This window comes from Pinus tabuliformis, chromosome 3_2 (genome assembly GCF_031772625.1).
Source record: "Pinus tabuliformis cultivar Carrire ecotype Pingquan chromosome 3_2, CPIR1, whole genome shotgun sequence".
Lineage (NCBI taxonomy): Eukaryota > Viridiplantae > Streptophyta > Pinopsida > Pinales > Pinaceae > Pinus > Pinus tabuliformis.
In genome coordinates this window covers 855,799,606-855,810,586 of record NC_142302.1, presented here as the reverse complement: position 1 = coordinate 855,810,586, position 10,981 = coordinate 855,799,606, and the positions used below count along the sequence as shown (strand labels likewise).

Here is a 10,981-nt window from a genome sequence, read left to right as displayed (position 1 = left end):
TTTTTGTCTTAAATATAAAGTTTTGTCTAAAAATATTTTTGTCTCAAACTACTTTTGTCTTAAAATATTTTTGGCTTAAACTATTTTTGTCTTAATATAAAGTTTTGTCTTAAAAATATTTTTGTCTCTAACTGTTTTTGTCCTAAAGTTTATATTTAAGACAATTCAATTGATATTAAATTTTAATGTAAAATAACTCAAATAAAAAGTGATTTTTTAAGACAAAAAATTTATTTTGTCTTAAAAGAATGTCTTTAAAGTGCCCTTAGTGTAGTAGTGTGAGTGTCAAAGGCTGAGACCCCTACTTTTCTTAGCTTCATTAGCTAGCTCCAAGAAAGAAGAGCCCATTTCTTTGTTGTTTATGGCCCTTGCCACAAGAATTTCTTAAAGATATTTTTCATATCATTGAAAACAGTTTTGGGAACTATTAGACTTGAGAGATGGTAGATAGAAATTGATTGTAACACCACCTTTAGAAGGATGACTCTACTAGCCATATTAAGTGCTCGAAAGGTCTAGTTTTGAAGGCGTTCTTGAATATTTTCTAGGAGACTCTTGCAATTTTCCACTCTGAGTGGGTCAAGACTTAACATAATCCCAAGGTATTTTGATGGTAGGGTTCCCATTCGAGAGCCCATTACTATTTCCATGAAGGCTTGAGCTTGAGGTGATGTATTAAAGAAAAAGATATCAGATTTATCTTTATTGATCTGAGTTTTGGAGGCATTCATGAAATCTTGAAGTACGGAAAAGAGGGACCTTTCTTCCTTGAGAGTAGATTTACAGAACATCATAATGTCATCAACAATATGTTGATGAGTTAAAGGAAGATCACTTCCCAACATGTGCATACCTTTAAATTGTCTTGCTTGAACTTTTTCTTTGACAATCTTTCAACTTCCTCAACCTTTAGCTGCTAAATGAACAGAAAGGGGGAGATTAGGTCTCCTTGTCTTAGACCTCTTATTGTGTTTGAAAGGCTCAGACGGTGCTCCATTAAGTAGGATAGGGAACACAAGGGTCGATATGAAAGAAGAGATCCAATTTATCCATTGGGGGTCAAAGCCAAAGGCTTTCAGGATACTTTGAAGGTACGTCTAGCTTAAACGGTCGTATGTTTTCGACAAGTGTAGCTTGATCATCATCCTTGTGGCTTTGAGGTTCTTAAGGGAGTAGATTACCTATTAAATGGTAACTATACTGTCCAAAATGTTTCACAGTTTAACAAAACTGGTTTTCTCTTAGGAGATTAATGTTGGGAGGATCGGTTTGAGCCTATTTACCATTATAGTTGAGAGGATTTTATAAATTACATTGCATAATGATATAGGTCTAAACCCCTGGGGCTGTTCATAGTGATTAGATTTTGGAGTAAGATCTATAAAAGTTGAGTTTAGGGCAGGATGTACCTTTTTTGTTCTTCTAGATTCTTCCACTACTTCTAGGATGTATTTTCCTAGAATTGACCATCTTTCCTGAAACAATTCTGCCGTGAAGCCATCTGGACTTGGCGGTTTATTATTTTCCAGCCCTTTGACTACCTATTCCACTTATTCCAAGGCAATAGCCCTCATTAGTGCTAAGTTCTGGTCCCTACTTACCAACTAGTGGATATGCTTAGTTATCCTGTTTATTGCTTTTGACCTGTCAGGATTTGGTTTTGTCATTATGTTTTCAAAGTGATTCACCAACAAATTTTCCATCTCATCATTTTGCACCAGTTGGTTTCCTCCCTAGTCTAGTAATGAGAATATTCAGTTGTACTATCTATGTTGTATCATTGCTTTGTGGAAGAATCTAGTGTTCCTTTCTCCCTCCCTGAGCCACTGGAATCTATATTTTTGTTTCCACAAGATCTCTTCTTACTTCCTCCTTTCGTTACTCCTAGTCAGTAGCTTTCCTTGTTCCTCCACTAGGGGTTTCGAGAGGCCATTTGTTATCATATGTTGTTGAACTCATTGCATCCTAACCTGTAGCAGTTCTTGATCTTGCTGAATATTGCCAAATTCTTCTTTATTCCATTTCTTTATTTTTCCCTTGAGTTCTTTTAGGCGTAGCTGGAATGTATGCATTTTATTCCTCCCTTGTTCTATACTTGATCTCCACCATTCCCTCATTAATTCTAAAAATGCAGGTCATGAAGCCAGAAGGCTTTGAACCAGAATGGCCTCTTATTCTGACCTTGTTTCATGTCTACTTCCAGCCTAATTGGCTAGTGGTTAGATCCCATACATGGAAAACTTGATGCTTCATAGTATATATCACTACTTATTAAATTTTCCCTTGCTAAGAACTGATCTAATCTCGTTGCTGTTTGGTGGGTTCCTCCTCTATGGTTGTTCCAGGTATGAGTTCCATTGATGGTCAAAATATCTACTAGATGGAGCTCTTCTTGCATGTCCTTGAACTGCTCCATTTTTGGTTCTTCCCTTCTTATCCCATCTTTGTTTTCTTCCAATGAAGTTATCAGATTGAAAGCCCCTCCTATTAGCCATATTTTTTCTGCATGCATTTGCCTTAGTTTCCTAATGCTTTAGATAAAAATTTCCTTCTCTCTAGGAGTGTGAGGCCCATACATTGGTGAAATGATGATCCATTCTTTGGTCCCTATGTTACAAAATCGTCCAGTCAAAATTCTTAGCATTCCTATCGAGTAATCCACTATTACCTTAGCAAGATTCGATAATATAGTGATTCCACCTGCACTTCCTTTTGCATCTAATGCTACTACTTCATATCTCAATTTCATTTTTCGCAGTATCTCCTATATTTTTTCTCCTGTTACCTTTGTTTCGTGTAGGAGAAATATTTGAGGCCTTTCCTTTATCAAACAATCTTGTAAATACCTATGTTTCCCTTGGATGTTAAGGCCCCTTATATTCCATGAGATCACTATCATTGGGTAACTTTATTAAGTTTTTGGAATACCATTGAAAGAAGTAATACTATTCCTGTGTTTACCAGCATCTCTCCCATTATTTGAATTGACTCTTGTAGATTTCTTCTCCCCCTTTTCTTCCCTCCTTTACTTATGTTGTGTTTTTCCAGGGAAGTTTCTTGTTGCATGTCGAGCTGCTCTATTATGTCTCCTTATCTCTGTGCTTGGGTAGCCAGGTATTGCTGGAAGGTTTCTTTATACAGTTTCTTTTGGTCATCTGGAAGGAATCTTTCATCAAGGTTTATCCACTCATTCAAGAGTCTTTTCAACACTTCTTCTTTCGTGTTCAACTCATCTCTGGCTCCATCGACTTCCATTGTGGTGAGAACTACTTATTCCTACTCTTCTTTTTCTGCCAGATCTATTTGGGCTTTTCTCTTTAGGGTGGTCGTTGTTGGCATGACTGTTCTCCTTTTATTTGTCTCGATTCTCCATTGTTTCTGTCAAGTTTATTATTTCTTCTTCTTCTTGCAACACCTCATATCTATTTATATTTTCCTTTTTCTTTTTTTATGGTTTCCTGGATTTTGCTTCACTCTCGTGGTCTTCTTCTTATACATGACCTATTTGAACCCCTTGTTTGCATCTTGTGGGGTGTTCTTATGTAGTTCCTTTAGGTCTGGTTGGTCTTCCTGGTTCATTGGGCATGCTTTGTACAAGGGGCCATACTCATGACATTGGCAGCAGTGAAATGGGATGTGCTCATAATCCAATGGTCTGTGCCATATTTATTCTTGATATTCCAATTCTACCGATACAGGGATGGGCTCCTAAATATTCATATAAAAACAGATCCAAGCATAGGAGATGTATCATCCCCTACGTGTGGATTTTTGCTATTTATACAAATTTTCCTATTGAATTCCCTATGCCTTCCAGTATTTGTAGGTCCCAGAAATCCATTAGAAGGCCAAAGAGTCAGACCCAAATAGGGGATGCCAGAAATTGCTCCTTATCTAGGTTATAGCATTCCTCCAATATCTCATAAACAACCCTGCATTGTGCTAAAAATATGGACCATTTTAAAAAACCCTTTCCTTATCTTGTAGGTTTGAGAAAATTACTGTGAAAAATCCTCTAGCTCCCAACTTGAGTTCTACATAGCCTTTTGGTTGCCATTCCTACTGGATCCACTTTATTAGGTTTTTCTCCATCCGCGAGACTCCAATGAATTTGTATATCATGCATGATCCTTCATATAACTGCGGTATTTATTCAGTTTTTTTAGAGATATTACAAATATGGGTTTCTCTGTTGCACATGGCAAACATTGCCCTCTACTTCTTCTCTGTGATCAGCTCCAAGGACAGGACCATTGTTAGGGCCGAAGACTTCAGAGGAGCTTATTTGATTTCTGGTTTTCCTACTTGATTCACTAGTTGCTACATTTTGATAGGAGGGGATCTCTCCCCCGCACCCCCACTGAGGCTTGCATGTCTCCCCTGTTGATCTGCAACTGTTCGTTTCCAAGATACCCCTTCAGGATTGTAAGGGGGTTCTGCAGGTCGTCAAACACTAGGTGTATTTCATCGATTGTCGAGAATTCAGTTCTCAACCGTAGAAAACATATATGAATCACTATTTTAATTTATATGGTAAAATATATTTTAATTTGTGAATACAATTTATATTTTAAATATACTTAGATTTGTATACATAAATATTCTGGTTTGGTATTATATATTTTTTATTTATATTTTATAAGTTTTTATATAATTATTGATTATATCTTAATGGTTAAGAATATGAATCGTTATCATTTAAATATATTTGACTGAGATATGCAAATTATGATTATTTTTATTGAAAAAATTGTTTGTACTTTTATTTAAAAAACAAAAAATATACCACAACAAATTATTTAAATCTAACTTATTCTCATATGCAAATTATGAATTTTGATTTTTTTTTATTAAAAAAGGGTTTATAATTTTATTTTATAATCTAAAATACAATTTAAAAATTTAAACTTACTCAACTTAATAATTTTTTTGGTATGATGCAACATCTCTTTTAAATTAAGTTATAAAGCGCACGTGGCTCCAAAAATTTAAAGGTATACTTATTATATCTTCCACATAGTTTTTCTTGATAAAATTTTATCACCTTAAAATGATAATTAATACCTGAAAAACTTATTTAAATATATTTTAAGCTATTTTATATACATATAAGTAAGTGTTGTATGGTAGTTTAATTTCTATGACTAACGCTGGAAATTATGTTCTAGGAAGAAATTGGGTAAACAAATATAACTTACATTGGTGAATGCCAAATTAATAGTGGTTAATAGGTAAATTGAATCATATAATCTTATTTTGGAAAAAACTAGTTGATATATTAATTACTTGCTGAGGCACAAGGACTTGTATAAATTTTAATGGATATTAAACATTAGTAAATCTACACATTTACAGTTTTACTCTTATATAAGTGTTCAAAACAATATACATAATAATATAAAGTAACTCATGGTAAGAATATTTATTTACATCTTATTCCTATCATTTTTACGCAAAAATTTGTTTTAATTATGGTGAAATGTAATTGATGATAAATATGTTATTCAATATGAATTATTCTCAACAATTTTATCCTTCCATAATTTTGGTAAAAAAAATAAGAATAAAAATAATATCTGGACAAAGATTTAAAAGACCATGCATGAATATTACAAAATTATAATAAGATCTTAGTCCACTGTTTAGAAAATAATTTTATTTAATAATACGGATTCTCTTTTAAGTTGAATATTATATACTTCATTGATAATCACTAGACTAAATCGATTTCTAGCTAATAATTTAAATTGAAAAAATTAAGGGACATGATTTTAAAATAAATAAATCGCAATAAAATGTTCCGTTCGCATCATTAATGAGGATAAAATTTGTCTGGCCAAATTACTCTCTCTTTTATCCCAAGCGAGACTCTTCAATTGGGATACTCCAATCACAGAATCGTATCATTACATGCTAGGAAAGCACGCTTCAGCTTACGCTCATAAAACGTCATTGAAACGCCGAGCCGACTCCGCAGCTGTCCATAGAATCGAAAGTCAAGACGACTTGAATTAATTTATTTCTCTTTGTCATTTCGTGGACGCTGCAGCGGGTGCAATAAGCCAGTGTCCCACTCCTCCAATTCCCTTCAAAAGTGTTTGTGAGTTTCAGGGAGACTCGTGGATTATTTGCAATGGCTAGTTTTGATCCAATAATTGGCCATTTCCATGGTGCAAATAAGGATTTCGGCAAGGGAGAAACCCAGCCGCTGCAGGAGGCAAACTGTTCGCGGCACACGAATGATGGTGCCGAAGCTTTTGAAATTTCGGACTTTCTTGTTTTCGAGCAAGAATTCGTCAATTCATGCCAAAGTCAGGATGCGGGTGATCAGTCATACAAGTTTAACACTGTCAAATCCGGCGCAGGTCTCGAACGTGATTATGCACGCCCTTTCCCAGCGCTCTACCATGTATCCAGGAGAATAATTGGATCTCAATTCTACTGTGACCCAAACCTATGAGCCTTCCGAGACAATGTAAGTGTTGGTTGGTTTGGCGGGTTCTTAGCAAATAATTTATCCTTATTATATAATTTCATGGAAAATTTTAGGGGAAATATGAAATAATTTCCTGGAAAATTTTAGGGGTCCTAAAAAACATTGGCCAATTGGCCAATTTCATCTTTAGAAAACAATTAGTCTATATTTTATAGTGTAAAATCCTTTTACCTCTATAAAATAATTAGAAACCTAGATATTTTTTTTTTAGAAAATATTATCAAACATTTTATTATTTGTTCAATAAAATTTATCAAAATTTCTGAGTTTTAATATAAAATTTCATCTTCAAATTTTTCCTTATAACTATTCATCTTTTTTTTTCAGCACTAAAAAAGGCTATATATTTGTATTATATTCATCAAGTAAGATTATACAGCCAATGCATATATATGAGAAGAAAGAAAAAAAACCAGCAGCTATGGCAGAAATTTGGTACAATGCCACACAAATTGGTAGACATAAAAAGATAACCTGTTCAGCTACATATGGAACATGTGAAGGAAAAAGTTTATAAGAACAAATGAAAGTGAGAAAACTGATCCCCGTGACAAATATATGAGAATTCCTTCACAATGGAAAGGCAAAAAGTGGGAGAAAGATACATACCAGATATTAATCATTAGAAAGAAAATTATGTACCTGAAAAGTCCTGGATCTGGGAGGAGATATTGTCCACTGTGATTTGCATTCTCCAAGCACCTTGGGAGAAGATAGACCCATTTTGGATAAAGCATCTACCCTTCTGTGTTTTTCCCTGTCAATATGTGTAATTGTGTAGTCCCTCCTGCGACTCCATAAAGCCTCCCTCTATTCTATTCAGCCATCCAGTAAGATTGATATTTTTTATAATGTGTTTTGATTGAATGTGGTCTATAATGACTTTCGAATCTCTTAACCCTTCTATATATCTATTAAGCTTGCAGAAAGAATAAAATTTGAAATGGAAATCTCTAAGAAGATCTGTGCCTTCATATATGATTTTTTTATAAAATTGGCCCTATATTTTATAGTATAAAATTATATCATCCAACATTTTATTTTATTATTTGTTTGGTAGAGAGTCATAGCCAAAAATTCTAAATTTTAAAATAAAATTTCCCATATAACTATTCATTTTAACATTTCTCGATATTAATTTTAACATTTCTCCATATTTATTAAACTTATAGAAAAATTAAGAACTCGAGATGGAAATCTTAAGAAGATCAATGAATTTTTTACGATATGTATGATTTTTTTACAATAAGTGATAAAAGCCTTGATATATGATTTTTTTACAATATGTTATAAGAGAGCCCTGATGTATAATTTTTTTTTTACAATATGTGATAAGAATGTATGAATTTTTTACAATATGTATTATTTTTTTACAATATGTGATAAGAGCATCTGCTTTCTCTCGTGAATGGTAATTTATATATTTTGAACAGAAACTCTAAGAAGAGCAGCAGGAAGAGAAAGGCAGACGGAGCTGTGAAATATGCATTTCTGACGAGATCTGAAACTGACATTCTGCAAGACGGCTATAAGTGGCGAAAGTACGGGAGGAAATTTTTGAAGAACAGCCCCAATCCGAGGTTGTTATATTATTAAACCCGAGGTGCTTCTGTTATTAGAATTCCTTTGTTCCGTTAATCGGACTATGTGCTGGATTGTTTGTTTGCAGGAACTATTACAGATGCTCCCATAGCGACTGTGATGTGAAGAAGACGGTGGAACGTGACACCCACGATAACGGGATAGTCATAACTACTTACGTGGGGAAACATAATCACGAAAGCCCAACTGTAATCTATTATATTGGAAGCCATGAACCACATCATTAAGCTTCGGCTGCCACGCCAGAGAAATAGCCTGGCAATATGGCTTTCCTGTGCAGTCTGCAACTATGATCCTACCCATGTTCGGGACTTCTTTGACCTTTAACACTCTGAGGCTTTCTGAGAAGTTTAAGAACGAAGACAATCGCAGGGCTTTAATCCATCGCAGTCATTACACCGAATATTGATGTAAATTTGCTTTGGTTTTCAAAATAAAAAATGTATGCAGTCATATCTTCGTTTTTTCCCTAAAACCATTATGCAGTACCAATAACCGTCTTATGGGTTTTTAAAATTTATTATCTATGATGCAGTACCAATAACACACTTTTGGGTTTTTAAAATTTATTATCTAGGTCGCTGGCCGGATATCACAGATTGCGTTGACCATGCTGTTTGTCTACCAAAATCAAACAAATATTTTTCATTTTATTAATTAATTAAAAGGGTTAGTATGATAAAAGAAAAAAAAGACTTAGTGGCAGAATACCCCCAATGTATTGTATGTTTATATTTTTACATGCTAGTGGTGGAAGACATAAATATATTTGGTAAAGTGGAAGCTTACCATTTTACGTGCTGTTAGCAAATCATTTTAGAGGGCACATTTTTCCCTTGAATAATAATGGATCATTTAATAAAATATAATTTTTACATATTAGTAGTGGAAAGCATAAATATATTTGGTAAAGTGGAAGATTATCATTTTGGGTTTTGTTAGCAAATCATTTCAGAGGGCACATTTTCCATTAAATAATAGTGGATCATTTTATAAAAATAATTTTAATTTTTTTTAACTTATAGATAATGGTATGTTTACAAATAAGAACAATGGTATTCTCATTACTGATTAACATTTAAATTATAATAGATTTTATTATTATTAATTTAAAAAAAATATATTATTTAAATTAGTAAATTATAGGTATGTTTTTAATATATACAATTTTTTTAGATAGTGTCTTTTATAATCAATTTATCTTTATAAAACTTTATTTCCTTACCAAAATTTTATTGTGATTTTTCTTCATCTTTAAATTTTCAATGAGGAATGATTCATTACATAAACAAAATTGATAGTTCTATATTTTTAAATTCATTTTATCATTTCATGATATTAACTCTCATATCAAAACACAATCTTCATTAAATAGCATAATACAATTTTATGACTTAGCAATGATTAAGCCACGCACCCTCACCACTTATATCCTTCTAACCTTATGAGAATTAGACATACTCAATATGGTCTAAGATGGTCTAAGATCATGTCTTTGGATAATTTTGATATGGAAGAAGAATGTGCCCAATCTGTATAGCAACCATTAAAACTATGTAAAATGAAAGAACTTATAAGCATGTTATAATCTAATTACTTTCAAATAATGAATCATTAAAATTTTACGGAATTAATATAATAGTAAGGAGATGATTTTTTTTGCTAGAACACATTAAAAATTAATTTGATTGTAACTTAAACATGTTCGTGCATTGGAAAGGCTTACAAGTAGCATAGGTTCATCGTAACTTAGAACTTTATCTATTTACAATAAAGATGAATTTGTGTCAATTTATTGTATTATAATGATTCTCATTTGTTAATTTTTCTTTTTAATGGTGGTTCATTGTATTTTAAATTCTCATTTTTAAATTTAAAGATAATTTATTTATATTACTTTTTAGTATACATATTGAATATTTTCCATAGTTGTTGTGCTAAGTAATACGAAAGAATGATATTAAACTTAGTAAGCTCAAAAATAAATGAATGAGGTTAAGATCTAAACCTAAATTTAGTTGTTTTTTATTTCATATTTTAAAATATTTTTAATGATAGACAAATGTCTAGGTAGTTTTCGTTTGTTGCCAGGATGACTCTTTTTCTTCATTCTCTACTTACACAACATGGCACCTTCACGACATCTTCACCTATCCGTTATTGTTTAGCTTTTTTCCTTATATTTTGATATATTTTTATTTATGATAATATTAGAACATATCAATAGGCATATATGTGATAATACTACAATAAGTGTTCAATAGGTTCCCAACATTGTAATATAATTTATTGTTGAATTTAAAATTATAACAATAAATTCCTTATAGAATGAATATATATTATTGGATTTAAAAATATTTGTAAATGTTATATGTTTTTCATTTTTTTTTTGTATGTAAGTTTTGCTTCACTTTATTTACAACACCATTCAACATTAGTAGCCTAGCGTGATTGTTATAAAGTTCCTCACCATCCATGCATAAGCTTCCATTCACATGCATGGATGGGGTTTGGCAAAAAAAATATAGATTTTCCATACAAATCTATACAAATAATAAATTAAAACGAACAATAAGCTTCAAAGTTTGTAAAAAAAAATTCCACAAATACAATGAAATCATCAAATATCTTGCCATTATAATTGTATCTTTTATTAATATAAAGTTATATGTCTATTGTTTTTTACTCAAATGTAACTATATTTAAACTAAGAGAGTAACTTCATTATAGCTCTTGTTCAAATGTGAGTGCTAGTTCATACTTTCCAAAGTTCAATTATTAAAATAAGTGACAAGAAACGTTAAGTCTACCATTTTATTTTATTTTGTTACATGATGAAATTATGATTATCAATATTATATATTATAAATAATATTCTTATAT

At 32.0% G+C, this 10,981-nt stretch overlaps 1 pseudogene; it reads left to right on the top strand.

Moving 5' to 3' along the window:
• The first annotated feature begins 6,133 nt into the window (after positions 1 to 6,133).
• LOC149183361 (putative WRKY transcription factor 56) lies at positions 6,134 to 8,325 on the top strand (annotated as a pseudogene).
• The last annotated feature ends 2,656 nt before the right edge of the window (positions 8,326 to 10,981 follow it).